This window comes from Pleurodeles waltl, chromosome 2_2 (genome assembly GCF_031143425.1).
Source record: "Pleurodeles waltl isolate 20211129_DDA chromosome 2_2, aPleWal1.hap1.20221129, whole genome shotgun sequence".
Classification (NCBI taxonomy): Eukaryota; Metazoa; Chordata; class Amphibia; order Caudata; family Salamandridae; genus Pleurodeles; species Pleurodeles waltl.
The window spans coordinates 935831126-935851717 of record NC_090439.1 but is presented as its reverse complement, the minus strand read 5'-3'; positions in this window follow the sequence as shown (position 1 = coordinate 935851717).

Genomic DNA, 20592 nt, shown 5'->3' with positions numbered 1-20592 from the left:
GCCTGGTTTGTAGTGGGTACCTAAGGTACTTACACCTTATACCAGGTCCAGTTATCCCTTATTAGTGAAATGTAGATAGTGTTCTAGAAGCTTAGGCTGTCTAGAGGTAGCTGCAGCAGAGCAGCTACTGCTGAACTAGGAGACATGGAAAGCTTCTGCAATACCAACACAGTTACACAGTACTTATACACAATAAATAAATACTCAGTGTTACTAAAAATAAGGGTACTTTATTTTAGCGACACAAGGCCAAAAATATCTTGGAGGCAATACTCCTTCTGGAGGGTAAGTATTATGCACAATACATACACTGGTAACCAAAATCAGGTGAGTAAACAGTCATAGAATAGTGCAAACAGTGGAAAACACAATAGAATGCAATAAGCCTAGGGGCAACACAAACCATATACTAAAAAAGTGGAATGCGAATCATGAATTCCCCCCAGGCAAGATTAGAAAGTGGATTTACACGGAGTACAGGGCACATAATGCAGGTGGTGAGTAGAGAGAGCAGGCACATGGTGGACAGGTGTCCAGAGGATGTACAGCTTGTAGCGCGGTCGCAGGGTCAGATTGGAAAGAAAATAGGACCTGGCACTAAAATAAAATTGGACCCGTTAGTCAATCAGCTAGCTACAAAATGTGGCCAAAAGTGTCAAATCTGGGCAGTTATAGACATTTGTAAAGGTGCTTCGCAAGGTATGAGACCTGCATTTGTCTATGCTTGCTGCAGCTGCAGGAAATATTGTGGTACTAACAGGGAAAGCAAGAGAAAAAAGTGGCCCACGAAAACCACAAACAACCAAAAAAAACTGCTCTGCATAGTGACCTATCAGACCAGTTGTAGTTGAATGCGGAGGCTAGTCCAACCCTGAGCAAACATGAAAAAAGAGAAAGCATGTAAAGGATGAAGACTAGCTGGAAAATTGAGGGTTAGGATGAAGAAAGCAAGCTGCACCGGGTTGAGAGTGGAAGGTGAAGAGTTGTAGGACGATGCATAAAAAGGGTGAAAAGAGTACTTATGGCTTGAGTCTGAGGTATGTAGAACAAAAAGAAAAGAGAATGCTTATTTATCGGGCAGAATGGAAACACTAAAAAAGACCAAGAGAGGTATCCTCACTGCCACCTACTTAAAGTGTAAACCTGGTCTATCTCTCACCTTGGGGGTGGGGGTCCATTGCTGAGCAGCACCATTAACATCAGAGTGACTATGTTTCGTGGCCTATACTGGCTGGTTGAGGGAGGCAACTGTTCTTAGTTCAGTTGCAGTGGGCACTGTCTGGAGAAGACACCATGCTGCGGTTTGACAAGAGTCTCCGTGAGAAAAGGGTTGGGCAGTGGAATCCTGAAAAACAGTTGTGGGTGACAGCAGTTCTGCACAAAAATGTAAAATGTATTCCCCCAGCGAATGAGGCATCTTATAAACAGATAAAAGGGAGAGTTTAGAAGGAGATGTCGGACGGGGAGCCAAAGACTGATAGGGAAGATAAGAAACGAGCGTAGAGAACAGAACAGGGAAAGACAGATATTGTTGTGCAAGAAAGGAGCATGATGAAAATTAAAAGTGGAAAGGGAAAGAAGTCAAAAAACCTACCCTGAAAGGAATGTGTGAAGGGGAGAGAAAGTAAAGTTAATGGAAAAGACCGTAATGTGAAAAGTAGTTTGTGAGGGGAAAGTGGAGCGAAAGCATATTGAGGGCAGAGCAATAAAGAGTGGATAATAGGGAAGGAGCGTCAGGAAATGGGAAGGAATAAAAGTACATAGTGAGGGAGAGCGAGAAAGTGTATGCCTCTACTGTATTATTTACGTATATAGCTATAAAATATATAAAGTTGAGGGATAACAGGCGCAGATACACAATAGTGATTCTTTCACCGTGACATGATTTTCTTTCATCAACAATACATGCTTTCCTGGCACAAAAGGCATGCCTGAAAAGAGCTACTACAGTATCAATCATACATTCGGGATTTAGTTTAAAGGTGGAAATCAGGGTCTGACACTCCAAAGTGTCCCAGTATGTTTTTTTTGCTTGTGGTTTTATATAGCAGCTAACTTAACCCAAAGGTACTGCAGCGCTGTATGCAGAGAAACACCAGATGTGGATCAGAGCGGAGACTCCAACACGGGTCCCAATTTCCAAGGCCAGCAGCTCTGACCGAAATGCCATGTCCAGGATCTGGCTTGGAGAACAAAAAATCCCACATTCAACCGCTCCTAAACACGCACACTTTTCATTAATAGAGCACGTAATTCAACTGATTCTTAACCGCTAATGATGAGAGGCGAGTTCATGCACCCTGGCTCCAATGGGGTCCTATTATCAGAACTAAAAAAAGAGTACAGCACTTGTTAAAGTTCACGGAGGAGAGGCGGACTCATATATACACTCCTCCCAAACAAAGCAATAGAATAAAGTGCTGCATGATAGAGAGAGGCAGACTCCTGCCTTTCAATCAGTGTGTGATGCTTAAAAAGTATCCTAAAGAGCGAGAAAAGGCGGGAGCTTACACCGACCTCACTTTTCACGTCTCACCCCCCCAAAAGAAAAAAACCCACCCCCCAAATAAATATCGACGAAATGGTACAATGAGTTCATTTTTTCCCTCTCATTCAATGAAACGGCACGCAGTACGGTACCGCAGCACTTCGTCGTCACACTGCAACTTTACTTCCGCTTCCATTCCAGCCAGGTTCTCAGAGTAAGGAACAGGCATGGTAGCCCAAATCCAACCACACATAGCCCAAATATAGCCCAATAGTGCTACTCCAAGGAAAGAGGGGCTGGGGCAAGGAGATGCTGCCAGGAATGAAGCGCTGGACTGCCAGCCTCCAGTCTGCTTGTGTGTGGCATTTTCATTCTTCCAGTGCGGTAATGTCTGACATTTCCACGTCTCACAAGTGACGCTTTCACTGACAAATTCTCATAATTGACAGGAACTGGCAGTAGCAGATACATTTCATCCACCCACAGCAGAACCAGACCTGCTGACTTCCAAGCTGTACCTTCGAGTTGAGCCTGCACTATATAAAACCTAAAGAAAAACAGTGCTCTCACATTTCCAGACCCTGCGTGAACAGCTGTGCCAGTCTGGTTTTTAATTTTGCATTCTGGGACTTGTGCTCTTTATTCCAATACAAAATCAGGACTACAACTCCCAGAATACAAAGCCAAAAATACGGACTAGATGCACTCATGTAATAGCTTTTTGAGTAAATATCTTAACAATCATTATGTGACAAGTGTGATTCCTAGTCATGGTTGACACTTTCCGTTCTGCCATTTTAACAAGAGTACCTTGCATTCTGGGACTTGTAGTCTCATTTAATTTACATGTAGAGTGATAATAATTAAAAAGCCCCCCAGGTGTGATATATGATTCATTGGTAAGCCACAACCATCCAAGTTAGTATTCTGACCTCCTCATCCTGTGTCTGTGGCAGTCATTCTGCAGCTCTATTCTTTCAGACCCCGATGCGTCTGCAGGGCTGGAGGTATCTGAGAGTACACACAGGGGTCGTGGAGGGAGGCTTCTGGCATGTCGAGCTGCAGAGTGGCATTTGGAATTTCTGCCCCAGTTCAAAGGAAACTGGTGAGTAGCGTTGCAAGAAGAGAGGTCGGGAGTGCCTCCCTGCTGCTAACAGAGAATGGAGAGAGCTGCAAGAACTTAGCAGTGTTTGGATTCAGTGGACAAGAATAGATAGATACCATTGTGAGATGGGGGCATAGTCAGGTACAAATCCTGGCAGTAATACATTTCTGAAAGCTGGCTTAGTGAAGGTTGTACCTCAGAATTTCTACTCTGTGAAGCTCGGCCGTATGTAGCATGTAATTACTAAGGTGAAATGAGTGATGGTTCTAAGAGCTCCTTTTTAAATGCTCCAACATGGCACATTACAAGCTTAGGGTGTACAGCAACAGGGCTGTTAGTTGTGTTACGGTTTGTGCACATGTGACTAGCACGGAGTGTAGGCCATAAATTACAGTGCAAAGAATTCAGATAGAAATTTACCTCACATTGGTTACCCTGTGATTAGTTCATATAGCAAGTAGGTGGGGCGCGGTGGGGTGTGGTCTTTGGTGCTTGGAGCGAACAAAAGAATCTGAGCGCACCCGATATTCATGATTAATTTAGACCCTGTGGTAATCCAGGGAATGTTAGAATATTCTTTCATTTGGCCAGAGGTGTGTGGTACTTGGCAGGGCAGATTTTTTATGGGGACAAATCAAACTACTTGTGCTGTTGGGTAAAACAAAAGTTGTGGGGGGTCGCATGGAGCGAGGCTTTCAGACCAGGTCAAACAAAGCACACTAACTTTGCACTCAACTTTTATAAGCTGGTTTAATGCAGAGCAGAATTATTGTGCCCCTTGTTCATTTCTGCATAATATTACAGTCTCTGTTTCATCGAGATTGGTTCTAATTCATGTCACCTCAAAAAGAGGGCAAACTTTGCTTGATTTCACACAGACAAAAATCACCACTGCCCTAAACACTGGACTACCTCCTCGCTGCAGGACACCGCACCATGTGGTATTCTGAGCTACAGGGAGAGACAGGCATGGTGACGATGCAAGTGCTGGAGCATCTGATTCAAGCTCTGGGGAAGATGGATATGGCTCAGATAAAGTGCCTTTTCCAGAGAAAAAGATGGTAGATGGAGCAGGTTTTTTGTTTTTTGCGGCTCAGGCTCTAATAAGGGGATATCTCTACTCAGAAACTTTAAAATAAATTGTGATGTTCACACACCCCTAGTTAATATGTCAGGGTTGCTATAAAGCACAAAATGAACCACATTATGTGCCTGTCCATACTATAAGTTAACCCTGAAGCAGTGCCACTTAACCTAAAAAGCCTTTGCTATACTACTCAATAAGAATCTTTATTAAAATTAAGTATTGCTCATTTTAACACTGGGTGATTGCTTTCACCCTTATAAAATCAGTTAAAATTTTAAAAAGCCAATAAATATATTATCCCACGACAACCCTTAGTACAGAAAACATTGTATGCTTATTTGCATATAACAGAACATGTATGGAATAGCTAAATGCTGTTCATTGTCCACTGATGAACAATTTATTTGGAAATTATCATTTAGGTTTCATTTTTCTAACAAAATGAATCCAAAGTGGAGAAAGGGTCGCACAGTAATGAGTAAATCATCCTCAGATCATCAAGGGCAATTTCATTTTGTTAATGCCTATGAAGTAACCAAATAGTCATCTTCAAATCATCCTCAAGTCATCAGGAATAATCTAATGCTGAGAAGTAATCAAATACTCATCCTCAGATCATCAGGGACGATTACATCTGGTGAAGTCATCAGATGCTCATTTTCAAGTCATTTTCAAATCATCAGGCAGAAATTTCTAAACCTTGTTGATGACTTCAGGGGGTTGTTGATGTCTGATGACATGTAAATGATTTCTACAGTAGTTGGATGATCATTCAATGACTCTGGGATGGCTTCTAAAGTCATCCTGTTTGACCTGGGATGTTTCATCTTAAACGTGGCGGTTGTTCTGTTTGCTAAGTACATTATAGCATAAGACACTGATAATAAGGCCAATGGGCTATATATAATGATATGAGGGAGTATCCAGTCAGACAAAAATTAACCAAGGCCTTATGCCATTAGAAGGCGCATATACACTTAGCGAAGGTTGATTGTGTATAACTATTTTTTAGATGTTTATTTTACGTTAAAATGTGTTTGCTAAAGGGAACTTGCTGCCACTAACAAAGAAAGTTAAACATGGCTCAGTTTTTGTTCTAATGTTCAAAGTCCACAATTGTCTCTGCAGGGACTATGGATCGTCTGCTCAGGATTATGAATTCGGTCTCTGGTGGGAAAAGTTATTACACTAAAATACATTTTTTATTTAATTAAATGTCTGTGCATAATAGGTAAAATTGAAAATAATTACAAAATAATTAACATGCTAATGCAATCTTCGGGGGAATTCACCTTTGTTTGACTTATTGCATTATTAGCAGAATATATTTTCTTAAAGTGCTTATTTTACCTTACATGGGGAGTAAAATATGCCCCTTATAATTAGATATCCAAGGACATAAAATAAGATATAAAGCTGAAATTTCAAAGCCAATCTTGAGGGATATGAAGTGATAACAGCGCAGCGACAAAGGCTCCCTATTGCTAAGAGCTTTGAAGCTGTAATATGCTGGGAAAATGAGTCATGAAACTCATCTTATCAAACATAATGCACCGCTGTTCATTAGCCATTCTTCTGAAATTTGACTAATTTAAAGTAATGCATTGCAAGTGACTATCAAGAGCAACAAATAGGGCCAAAGCTAGTTAAATATATACGAACGAACTTTCCTTGTGAGTATAATATCATTTTTATCTGCGACATTGTAGTTTGATATTTGGATTAGACAGGTTATATCAATTATTATATATTTAAATGTCGGTGTAAAAAAAATGATTGCTGAGAAAAACAGACAGAAGTTAGAAATATTACAACGAATACCTTTAAAAATGAGTAGGACTGATTGTCATAATATATAAAGGACTGCGAGTAAGAATATCTGTGGCGATAATAAGTTATGCCTGCTGCAGGTATGTGCTACAATTAAGTTGACCCATTTGCTGAGGGGCGATTTTAAGAGAGAAATTACCAGAGAGAGGAGAAGGCTATATATATCTCAGAAGATGGCAACATTAGACGTTCGAGCACCCACCCTCTCGTTATTGTGAAATATAGCATACACGTGTATCTCAACAAGATAGTTGTAAAGAATGAAAATGACACCAAAACATGAAAGCACATTATGGAAATCATAGCAGTGCAATTACAAATACGAGACAAAAGGAGTGTATGGAATACTACAGCTCAGACATTCAAAAATCAGTCTTTACAGAACTTTATAATCAACTAAATCTGTGGGTCTGTGACGCTTCTGGTTCACGAGGGGAAGAAAGTAGACAGGAAGACCTGCATAGATTTGAAGATCTAAAACACATTTAAAGAGTACAGATAACGGAAATTGTGACTCATACCTACCCAATATAGACAGTAGTATATATAAAAGGAAATGTTATGATGGTGTCTGACTATAGACACGACATGGAGAGTTATTTGGAGTGTGGTAGAGTGGGAGCTCTGCCAGAAGTTGGTGAACTGCTGCCCCACCACACTCACATTGCCAGACGTATGGGCGACTCCTCTCTCTAGCCACTGTGTTCCCTAACACCTTTTCTGAATAACATGCTGATGTTGTCTAGCTCTGAAATGCACTACGTCAAGGATAACCCTAAGGGGCATATGTATACTCTGTTTGCGCCGAATGTGGGTCAAAACTTTTGCCCCAACTGGCAGTACATTTTGAAAGATTAATCTTTCAATATCACATCAATAACACTCAATCCAACACCCTTCAAACCAATACATACTGTGTGAGGGGTGTGTAATGTTTTTTGCTGCAGGTCAAACACCACGACACACATAGCATGATTATGACTCCAATGAAGGTCACGTGCAATCATTGAGGCTGTACCGATATCTCACATCACTCCTGCTCTCACATTGCCCCCTACCAAGAAGCAAGTGGACTGTGTGAAGAACACATATTGATGGGAAAATATTGAAAGTGCACATTCCTACACATACGCATTGCGACAAATTAACACACACACAACAGATGTACTTGCATACGGACATTCTGAAACTCAAAATGACAACCTCACAACCAAGTTAGCCATCTGAACTAGAACATGTTCAGGAGTATAGGTACACGTTACAACCTGAGTCGACTTGGCAAGGGCAGAGAAATAGGTCTGCAGTGAACTTGTCACACAAGTGAAATTAGTGCATAGTCAATTGTTAACACGTCAGTGCTCACAACGTATGGAGATGTGTTGCACATTGTCACCTTGCAAAATCTAAGAGTCGCACTGATGGTTAAATAATTCTATTGCATGTGTGAAATTATATGGGATGTCCAGGGTATTTAGATGCAACTGTGTTACCACCACTGTCGAATTGATTCTGTGTATGGAAGTATCATGTCACCTCCAGTTAAGACACAGGGACTCCTATTTCACAAGTCAAAATGCAAGGGAGTACACACTGTGCACACTGTACTGCAACTCTACAAAAATACTGCTGACATCCGGTCAACAGTCAAACACCCGTTCAGATAAGGAAACAACCCAATACTGATGGTACATCCTAGAAGTCTAGGATTCCACACAATAACACAAACACCAATGAGTCACAGACGACACAAGAGAACAACTGCCATGCAAAGTGATATTTATGGTGCAAGGTACATCAACATGTTCTCATTCATTTTCTCTTTCAGCTGATCAGGAGTATGGGATCCAGCCATGGATCATGACCCCATTTGCAAACCCAAGCACTGCAGCAGAGCATGCCTATAATGAGGCACATAGGAGGACACGCACCATAGTCGAGAGGACCTTTGGCATCCTGAAGTCAAGATTCAGGTGTCTCGACATCACCGGATGCAGCCTCCTATACTCACCAGAAATGGTGTGCAAAATAATTTTGACCTGTGCCATCCTGCACAACATATGTGTAAGAAGGAACATTCCCCTATATGAACCCGACCCACAAATGCCTGAAGAGGAGGAAGAGGAGGATGCTGTCCAACAACATGAGGGGGACCATCCAAACAAAGCTGCAGGATTGCGTCGGAGACAACATATTATCCAAAATTTCTGTTAACTCTACTCATCCATCACCACTGTCTTACCATATGTAAATAAACACTTATACTAATCACTATATCATGGTCTGGATAATCATTTTTGCATAACATTATCTCTTACTATCAGAATCAGAGTGTAGCCTCATGGAGCATTGCGGAAATACCGATTAGGACACAGAAAATTCCAAAACTAGTTTGATGCGTATGAATGAACAGCCACATTCATTCACACTGTAAATTACATATATCCTGTACATTTCACATTTGAAGGGCAATAGCAGAGGACCTCACCTATTTCACACATACATGTTGGCAACATGGTTCATCACAGCATATGGCACACAACTAAGACACCATCAGTCAATAAGGGAAAAAATGCCTCATACATAAGGCAGTGGATGTGCTATTGCATTGGTAACAGGAATGTATGACCAGACCCTTGACAGCAGTAAGTCTTACATCACTTATCTTTGCAAGGACTATGTGTGACTAGATTTCCATATAAGCAGCAAATTAATAGCACAAGTGCCCCAGGTATGACTAGCATTGCTCACATGACATCCCCTGCACATGGCAGCCCATGTCCTAAGTCCAGCATAATCAGTTTATTTATCGTATCATGTGGGGGAACTTGTCTCCAAATAGTCAAATCATGGCCTATTCCTTGTCTGGGCTTCATGTATGCATGAGTGACAAATTGTGACAGTGTACCATGGCTGTATGCATGGATTGGGTATGGTGCCTCCAGCACAACAAACAACATCAGATAATGTGCATGAAATGTCTAAACATGTTAGGACCCTGACAGTCCACACGCTGATTCACATTGCTCTCTACATATTGATGGGGCTTGTGTGGTGAATAGCTGTGAGATTAATCAGCACAGAGGCACTGATGTTCCCAGATGCAGTGGGAATTTTAGAGGCCAACCTGTGTACAAATGTTGTGAGGACACCTGTCGGTACCAGAGTCCTGAGACATTAATTTTGTCAGCACACCAAGGTTGCCCTGTTGACAGTCTCATAACACGTCTGCAGTGACAGGGTTGGACCATCCCCATGTGTGCTCTCAAATCCTCATTGGCTTTCCTTCTATTGATCTGTGAAGGATACTTTGTAGATACAGGATATGGCTCCACAGACTCATGACTAGACCTGCACGTAACTGTGACAACATACACCCCAATAATTATACAGGCTAAACATCGGCCCACACATATGAACCAGACACCTGTGTGCATTTTACCACTGGAAATATGTGAACACGTGCTGCTTGGTCTGCTGGTCCTCCACTGCCACAGGAGAGACATGGCTCAGTTGTATGACTCCAACTGTGGCGTAACATTAAAATTGTGTATTATATTTGGGACTCGGTGTCACAAACATGGTACCACATAGTATGATCCCATGCCTGACTCATGGTGGGTAAACAAACAAGTGCCTAGGAAGTAGTATGCAACATTCCAGGACATGTGATGGCTAAGTATTGGAACATTGACTTGAACAACTGTCTGCTATCTATCCAGTGCATGCTTTGTCATTGGTGGTGTTTATGTTCCAAAAAACCCAGGAAGTGCACACAGGAGTTGTTGCGATGTGTATGACTAACACATGTCCTCTCCCATTTCCACACTGACTTGCATCTGAGGGTTGGACATGTTGACTCCACATGCATACAGGCAGATTTGCAAAAATGTATCTTGTAATGCTCACACAGTGGGTCAACAACAATAGTAGTAGCCAAATCACACACATTGACCCATAGCCATTGCATTACTGTAGTGAGTTGTGTCGTCTTGCTATCCTCTCTTGATGCAAAACATGCCCAAACTGGGTAATACATAATTGTATCCCACACATTTGGCCATCTATTGCATCAGTGAAGAGTGAAAATCCGGTACACCAAGTAGAGGATCATGGTCCGCAGTAGTATGATCTGTCACATGTGCCCATACACCGTAATGGCCAATGTGGGTGCAATCAGTCTATATCTGTATTGTCACAACTGTCATATCCCATTACAAATGAGAAATTACCCAAACCCAGTTAATGACAGAACTTTTGACGCATAAGCGTAAAAAAAGATGCACATGTGTCAAAAAATGACACATATGCGTTGAAATATGACGCACATTGCCATGAAACATCCATTGGCCCTGAGCGGTAATTCCCACACTGTACCCCCAGAAATTGGTTATGTATGAAACATATTTAACAATATGGATGCATGGTTATTTCTAATCATGTGATTTCTAATCATGTGCGTAAAAAAAAAATGACACACAGACTGTGAGCATCATAATATTTTGACACATAACAAGAAAAATGCACTGCATTTGAGGCAGGAAGTGATGTAAGAGGATATCCTGTTTACAGATTTGGGTGTACTTTCACTTTGCAGTCTGTGATATTTCCTGACTGTGTGGCTGTGTTTAGACTTGTCTCTCGGTGAATTTTGTGATTTTGTCTCCAGTGTGGTATTTAACTTGTCTTTCTGTGTATAATAACTGTCTGTGGTATCCTGTCTGAATGTTTTTTTGGTCATTTGTGTTGTCAACATTTGTCTTTGTTATGTTGGGAGTCTGTTGTGGGTAGTGGTAGTTTGGGTATAGTTGGGCTGTGTTCTTTGTTATTTTGCATTTTCCTGTCCTACTTTCCCTCTATTTTCCTTTGTACCCCTTTATTCCCTCTTTTTTTTGGTGCAATAATGTTGGGTAGGCCTCGTCTTGGCAGGATGGGAGAGGAGGAGATGGGTGGGTTTATTTGGCTGGTGTGCCACTTCCTACCCTTAATGATAGAGGCAGGTGGTCATGTGATCTAAGGCTATCACACAGAGGCAAGGAGGCTCCGGTGTGCAAAGGTGTTGTACCATCTGCAGAGAATATACAACACACTGCGCAATGACCACCAGCTGAAACACCGCTGGGCTGACCTTGTTGCCAGGGAGCAAGACTTGCTGGACCACCTGGGGATTGTGATTGGTGGCCCTGTTGGTGAGTACATATCAGAGTAATGTGCACTTTAAAATGCTCTGAAGTGACAGTAGCTGATTTGTTTATATGCTGCCGGCAATGTTTTTGAACATGTGGAATGCTAGTGAAACATACAGGGCCATATTTCTACTTTGTTAGCACCACAATTGCGACCTGTTTTGAAGCAAGAGCGGCGCAAACTTACAAAATACATTTGTATTTTGTAAGTTTGCGCCGCCCTTATGTCAAACAGCAACACAAATGCGGTGCAAAATATGTATAGATATGGGCCACAGTTGCCTGTGAGGTATACAATTTTCAAATACATTACCGTCATTTGTTGACGCAACACCTAGACTAACTTTCAAAACACAACAGGAGCCTGTAAATTAATGCTGGCTTCATGTCAATTGATGATGGCAATGTGGCTCAAACCTATGTTTCATGTGCAGTCTGTAAGTGTATCAGGAAAAATATCTTGGAAATCCAGATATTTTCAATAAATATTGTGTCCCTCAATTGTTTTCGGATACATGTCTGAATTGGATTCTGACACATAAGTAACAACTTATAGCTTACCTCAGGTAACATCTTAGACTGATATTTTGAGTTTGTAGTGCCACATTTCAATTAGGGATGGCTGGCAAAAGGTATGCACACGGGTTCATATTTCTATGGCAGGTGCAACTCACCATAGCTGTGGCACACCAAATGAAGAAAATGATACAAATTGAGTGCAAACAACTGTCCCTCAGTTGCATGCAGCTCATGGCCAGAGGTGTTCTTGCTTCTATCTGTTTGTTGTAAGTAATGGGTTACTGGTAGGAAATCATGTTGACAAAGGTCTGCATTTCCAAAGATAAGTGTTGATGGGATTGTCCAAGGTTTGGGTGTATCCCATTTGGAGTTCCTCCTTACCTGTGGAGTGGTGGCCAAATCCATTTACAGCTTTCTAAAGCTTCCTGGGTGTCCTTGTTGTTAGAAATTATTAGTTGCTTGTCCACCCCCCCTCAGGCACAGGCGTAGGGTTGTGAATAGTGTAACTAGGACTGATGATCCACGTTTGGTACACAGACATGTAAATCTGTAAATCACTTGTCCAAACCTAGGATACCCACTCATGATTAGCACCTGCATTCTATACTGGCAATTCCATTTAGAACTCGCAGATCTTGTGGCCCTAGATTGCCATCAAGAATATAGTAATTTGTTGGCCTGTCAGTGGTGGAGGATTTGCAGCATGATTTTTACCTGACAAGTGGCTGAACAATGATGCCAATGTCATTCCAGTTGTTACCCATCTTTTAGGGTTTGGATGTGCTGTTTGATGATAGGACATGTGTAGGCAGGCTTGCCATGTACTACCTCAGGGACGATCTGTATGATGATATGGGCTGTTTCAGGTACATTAGATGTATTGTCTGATTTACTTCTTGAGCTATTTCACACAATGAAGTACCTAATGTTTGGTTTTCTATTTGTCTTAACAGCTGCCAATATGACTCCCATCCAGATTCAAGACTTTCAGCGCAGGGCAATGCGTTACCGCCACATTTTGGATGTGGAGTCTGGGTACCGCAACATGGCAAGATGATATCGTCATGAAAGAGCCTCCGGAGTGTGGAGAGTATTTGCCCAAGGGGGCCCTTCCGTGTCCACCACAGCCACCAGCACCACCACTACCACCCAGGTGGCACCAACAGTAGCAGGGACCTTTGCTGGACCATCAACATCGACAGCTCCAGGACCTGTCACAGCACCACCTACACCTCAGCCTACAGACATGGCACTGACAAGGGCCCATGCTTCATCCACTGGCACCCAGACCACCCCTGCTGCAGTCATAGACCCTGCAGCTTTTAGCCAGATGCAACGGAACTTGGACTGTGTCCTACGTAAAATGACCAGACTGCAGCAGGAGGTGGCACAAGTGAATCGGAGGATGCGTGCCATCAAAAAGACCGTACGGAGGGCGAACTTGTAGACTTATACTCAGCCATGATTCCCTCCCCTCCCTCCTCTTTCCTGGTTTTTTAAATTAGTTGGTTTAGGGGGCTTAGTGATAGGTTAGTATAGGCTGTTAGTTTAGTTAGTATCAGTGGGGGGGATATCATACTTTTTACAACAGTTTTTTATTATGTGTGTGGGTGTGGGACGATGTTGGGGTTTTGTTAAATGTGATAAGTAAGATTAGCTTAGGTTAGTTAGGGACAGTTGTGGGTAATGTGTAGTTAGAGTAGTTTAGGTTAGGTTAGGTGTTTCTCCTGGTTTTAGCTTCTGTTTTGACTGTTTAATAAATATCCAGGTAACCCTTTACAGTATGTGTCAAATGCTTGTAGATCAGGGCCTTACCATAAGTGAACAGTGTCTCTTTTGTATTAGCTTTTGTGTCCCATGCTGCAACCATATCCCAACTAAGCTGTTACATTGGCAGCTACACCAAAGCTACTTAGCTAAGATTCGGCCATCCATTGCACTCACCACTCACGGTTACTATGGATCCCAAAGTGTGGCTATTTTGTGATGTATGTTTTCAATTTCACATACTTTGCTAACAGATTTGGTATTGGGGACACTGTGTTAAGTTTGCCTGCAGCCTGATATCCAAACAAATCGTTATAAGGTGAGTGGTAGTATGCTTTCATGTAGTATGGTATACATAACTCACACCTATCATTTGTTACAATGTTCAGCACGGTTACTTATTTGTATGGAAACTCATACACATCCCTTCATGCGGTTTGGAGTGTGTTAGCTAAAAAGTGGGGAAATGGTCACATACGTAAGTTTTGACTTTCAGTAAAAATTGAAGGCACTATTTTCTGGCTTAGACATCCCTTGAGGAAGCGTTATTCTGTACAACACAGCATTTTGGTGTATAGTTTATATTTTCCTCTGAAATAACCCTCAGGGAGGGCAGATGATGGTACAATCCAGGCCACTGTGCATAGTTATCAGCCAAGATTCGTTCAGGTCAGTTGTTTAGACAATCAATGATCATTGGCCTGAGGTTAACATCACTGATGGCCATCACGGTTGATGTGTCACATTACACAGAGACAAAGTTGTTGTGTAAGTGCTATTTATTTAAAAGTGCTGTAGTGCTATATGTACATTGTCCATGATTGTGAGTCCATTAGTGTGACATCTTCCATTGTGATCCTACACAAGTGCAAAAGGACATGTCATTGGACATGCTGGGGTGAAATGTCAGACAGTGCAGAGGGACAGGATTTGCCAATGAGTTAGTGAGAGACAATCACAGGGCAGGGTGACAAGATAAACAGTGGGTTGAAGAACAGTGCTTGAGTACAGTTGTTGCAAGACTGGCATGTTACAAAGCACAGGACCTTGGTAATAGGTGGCCATGTGGCAGGGACTAGTGCTACCGGTACTCTTACGGGTGAATGTGATCTGTTCCATGTCTTCAGCTTCTGATTTGTGTGTAGTCTCCTCTGCCCTTGGTGGAGGTGGTTGTGAAGGGGCAACACACACCTCAGTGTTTGAAGACGTGGAGTCAGACATCCCGGTAGCTGCTAACTGTGGGGGTCTTAAGGGCAGTACTGCAGCAAGGAGGAGCTGCTGGTTCTTAAGAATAGCAGCCACATCGCGGTGGTAGTCAGCCAGGTCGGCCCTTAGGGGTTCAATATTGCATTTGTGCACGCATTGACAGGATTGACAGGATTGTTGTTGTAGGTATTGGGTCAACTCTATTACAGCTGTGCTGATTTCCTTCAACCTTTTTTCATGTTCCTGCAAGATTGTTGTTCGACCTTGCATAGCTGCTGTCTGTTCTTCAGTTGACATCATGCACAAATGCACCCCCTCTAGGGTGGTTGCCATAGTTTGCATCCCCACCTCCTTGGCCAGCTCCCACTGTACTCCAACTACAGTTCGCTCAAAGCTGACGCAAAGCCAGGGTCGTCAGAGTCCTCAGCTGTGTTGGAGCTGGAAGGTTGTACAATTGGGGTGGTGGGTGGGTCCTCTGTGATGCCTGCTAGTTCTGTGCTCCTCCTTGTGACTGAAGGTGGGGTCTGGAGGATTACAAGGACATCTTGGAGGGTCTGCTGGCTGATGTTTGTCAGCTCGTCATCCATGTCATCAGGGTAGTCCTGGACAGGCATATCCGCAGGAGAGCCATCGCCCTCTGCAATGAGATACGGTACAATTAGTGTGTCTGCATTAGGGCTTTGTAATATGGCATGCCTGCCTTCCGATTATTTTCACATTGTGATCTTGGTTCCTGTTCATTGTTCATGTCAATAAAATTTGCATTCTCCCAGGCCTATGCCCCACCTGCATGTCACATGTATTGTGGTCAGTTTGTGGACTTGTCAGCATCACATCCTCTAGGTGTTGGTTCAGGCCAAATTGTGAATTGCCAACTTCTTGACCTACTCAACCCTCTGTCTACTTCCATTCTCATGGTGCGGCCTTTCAGTGGCTTTGGTTGCTCTGATTCTGATGGCACTAGCACCACACTTAACAATCTGGACCTGCCCCAGTCTCTGATCTTTCACATCCACCTATGTGTAGTTGAGATCTAGCATATACTATGTATAGCTTTGTTATGGCACAATATGGATGTCAGCATTGGTAATGTGTACTGCTGATGTTGGGGAATGTGTGGTACATTGGATTGCACTGATAGTCCTAGCAGTGTTCCATTTCATCCTCTGACTGTGCAGGTGTATTTCTGTAACCAGTTACATGTGTCCTCCCCCTCACTGCTGTTGTCTGAGCAGTATGACATTTGGGATGTTGCATGGTGGCATTGGAGCTATTGTGACCCAGGCACAGGTGGACCCTGACATATGCAGAATGGCTATGGCATTAGTGCTGTGTACCTCCTAATGTTAATGACAATGGCTAATGTGTGTAGCAACTATGGGCAATCACATTTGACTGGATTGGAACATTTGTCTTGATTTCAGGGGATTGATAATGTTGCCATCCTGAACCCTCTAATTTGGGTGTGTTTGATCCATGGGGACGTTACTGCCATTAGCTACTTGACCTACACACACAGCAGAGGTGGTAGTGGCAACTGTTGTCAATGTTACATTTCACTTGCAGGTATGGCCAGAGGTTGTTAATTGGGCCCTAGTTACTGTAGGGAGAATACTGGCTGATGTGTGACGGGCTGTCAGTTTTATGTTGTACCCTGCCCTCCTGGCCTGGCTTTGCCTTGGCAACATCCTTGGCATGGGAGCATACCCCCATGCAAAGGTTGTTGGTGTTGTATAGCAGTGTGCTCCAGGTTTCCTCAGAACAGGCCATGCCCCTGTGCTGTGCCTCTTTACCCATTCCACTCCCTGAATTTCATGACTTACATGCATTGTGTAGTAGGTATGTCCACCCCCCGCTTACAGTTAACATTTGTGCAATTTAATTCCCCATGCAACTTACCCTGCATGTGTGTTGTCTCCTGGTAGTCTGCGCTGTCCTGTCCTTGAATCCCTGTGATGATCTCCTCAGGGATGACTGCTGCGACCATCTCCTCCATGTGGTCCAGGGCCTCCTGCGGTGCTGGACTCCCACCTCCAGTCTCCAGTGCTGCCTTCCTGTTCCTGGCCATCTTTTCTTTGGTCCTGCGCTGGTGGTCATGCCAGCATTTCTTGCACTTGATGAATGTTCTCCATACTTCTGCCACACTGTTGATCTTGTCAACAATTTGTTGCCATATTGCTTCTCTCCTACTGATTGGCAACTTTGAGGTGACAAACAGTTGGTGCTGGTGTTCCATCACCTCTTTAACCAGAATCTCCTGCTTGTCTACACTGAAGCGACACTTTCTTTTCTTCTTTTCCCTGTCCTGGTTCTTGTGTGGGTCCTCCTGGCTGGTTCCTGGTCTATTGTCATCTTTGTGGGGTCTGTGAAAGCATCTGGGATCCATTTTGGCTCTCCTATGCACATTTTGCAGTGTTTGTGGCGCTTTTTGACACAATTGCATCAAAAAACGGTGCGTATCCGGTTTGCGACGTCGTAAACCGGCTCACAGTCAATTTTGCCACGTTAAAGTCACTTTCCTTTACGATGTGACCCATTGGTTTGAGTAAAAAAAAAATGACTCACACCTGTGGTTTGCGCCGCCGTGCGTCAAAGTATAAATTTGACGCACACACAGCCCAAAGAAATGGCGTTAGCCGGGGGTAATATTTTTGATGCAAAACTGCGTCTGCGCAGTTTTGCGTCAAAAAGTATAAATATGGGCTTTAGTGGTTTATTGAGCCTTTATACAGGCAGGAGAAGTCAAAGCTTGAAATTAGTAGAGGAACCTGGCACTCACAAACTCTTGTCCATGAAAGGATCACAGGACATGTGGTTTAATTAATTGCTTTAAGAGTATCAAAGTACTAAGTGCTGGAAAAAATATAAAAAGGAGCAAAAGTAACAACGAGTGAACAACCCACCGTCATGGTAATTGGAGTTCCTGCAGATCACAATTCTCATATTTTAAATTGCTTATATAGGGAGAAACAAGAACAGAAGATAGAGAACATGCAGACAGTGATGAAAAGGTATGGCATCATGATGGATTTTAAACCTTAATAAAAAACATCAGTATAGGAGTCCACAGAGGCTTATGTAAGATGTAGTGTGTCACTTCCTGCTTCATCTACAAAATAAAGAATGGGGAGATACATTGCAAAAACATGGAACCACAGTCTCCATAAGAAGTTTCAAGGGAAGGGTGTGAGTGGATATAAGAAATTTGCTTTAACACAGACTTTTAACACAATGTGGCAAGCAAGTGCGATCATTTCCATTCAAGACATTGCCAGTGTGCCAGAGCACATGAAGACAGAAGGCACCCATCTCTCCCATACCTGTGAGGTCTGTAGACCTACCAGAAAGATCATATCCAATGGATGTGCCCCTCTCAGAACAATGCAACGCTTTGAGGTGGACATGCCCATGATGTGATCAGTCCGCAGTTCCCAGAAATATTTGACCTGTAGCGACCATAGCAAGAGCATCACAGCACTTGATGTGCAAGGCGACCCTTTTCTTTGCCTTAGGGACATTTTTCAATAAGGTTTCTGAATGCCAAATTATAAACATAGCATGGAAACAGATTGTGGTAAAAATATTATTGTGGCAGAACTATAATGGACCAAGATATCATAATACTATAACAGCAAAATATAATGGGCCAAGATAAAATTATTTGCTTTATGTCAATAATTTTATGGTTAAAAAATGTATATTCCAATAATGTCCTCCACTATTCCTTCCTACTTGGTTTTGTCACCTAAATAAGGGGAGAACACCCTTCTGGTGCTGGTACCTGAAGTATTTTCTTTATGATAAATGACCATGAAATGCAAAGGAAGAACTTCTCTTGCATCCTAAGATTTGTTTTTTTTTTACTCTGTGCAACATCAATGCTCTGACATCACACAGAGTAAAAGTAAGAGCACTCATAGTCATGAGACCCTGGCTGCTTTCACTTTTGGTTGTGGTCCTGGGTGCATGTTTCATCTTCCAACCAACGATCAAAGCAAGTGAGATAACATTGGTTAAGGAAGAGTGACTCTTTATCAGTACCTCTTCCTAGTGTATCCAGAGCAGAGATCCACCCACTATACACCAAGGCAAGGGAGCTAGAAAAGTGCTTCCCCCAATAAAATAAAAAAAACACTTTCTGCAGGAAAGGTCATTTGAAGGTTTACCAAGTCCATTAGTGATAAGTAATATATTTTAAAAAAAACATTTAAAACATGGGGAGAAAATGACCCATCAGTGCACTGGGCCATAGATTATCTTTAAAATAACAATATAGAATGGAGTGGTAGCATCCCTCCCTGGAATTAGACCTGATCTTCAACCTTATTGATCCAGCAGTCTTTCTGTCTCCCCGGTAGACAGAAAGCCCATTAGACAACAGAGAAAGTTTTTTCTTACAAAAGAAGTGGAGTGGGGCAGTCCACCCTGGCATTTAACCACAAACAACATCTGCAATAATTCCAAAAACAGTCTTTCAACACACTCAAGAGGCAGAAAAGAAATGTATCCCCAATTTGGCCTCGGGGTGGAGCAGAAAGCCCACCAGACATTAGGGATTATCTTTAAAGAAAAAAAGAATGAGGTGGGGTGGCCATCTTGGCATTGGGTCTGATCCCCACCACTAATTCCCAAACTGGAATCCCCAAGGGCAGGAGGAAAGAAAGCACACTAGACACCACACATATTTTTTTACAGAGTGTGGAGGCCTGCTCTAACATCAGTGAAACCATGTACCTGCCCCAACAGTCATGTTGCATGCACCAGGAGTATGATTGGGGTGCCTAACCCAAATCAGCCTTTCAAGTGGAGGGGAGCTAGAAAGCTGATTAGAAACCAGGGAATGTATTTTAGAAAATGGATGGACAGGACCTATCCTTGCAACAGGTCATGCCCCCATCTGTATTGGCTGTGACAGGGGGTCAGAAAAGCTAAAAGACACCAGGGTTTATCTTTAAAACAGAAAGATAGGCATGGGGTGGCCCATCCTGGCATCAGGCAATACCCCCACACCTAAAAGCCTCAACAGTCTTTCTGCCTTCTCAGAAGCAGATTGAGGCTAAGTCCACTAGACCCTAGGGATTATTTCAGATAAAAAGACTGCAGTGGGGAAGGACCATCCAACCATCAGGCCACACCTCATTGACTAAAGGCCTTAAAATACCTTTAAGCCCCCCACAGATCATATGGGTGAAGAAACCATCAATCTACCCACCTTGCAGGGAAATAAATCCTACTAGATACCAGGGCATAATTTTTTATAAGAAAATATGGTGGGGGCTATGCTTGTTGGTATTAAGTTTTGCCTCAACACCCTACCAACCCTTACAGTCTTTTGCCACCCCAGGGGACCAATTCGAATACTTATCCCCAAATTACTCTCTGGGCCATTGGATACCATACTTTTTCA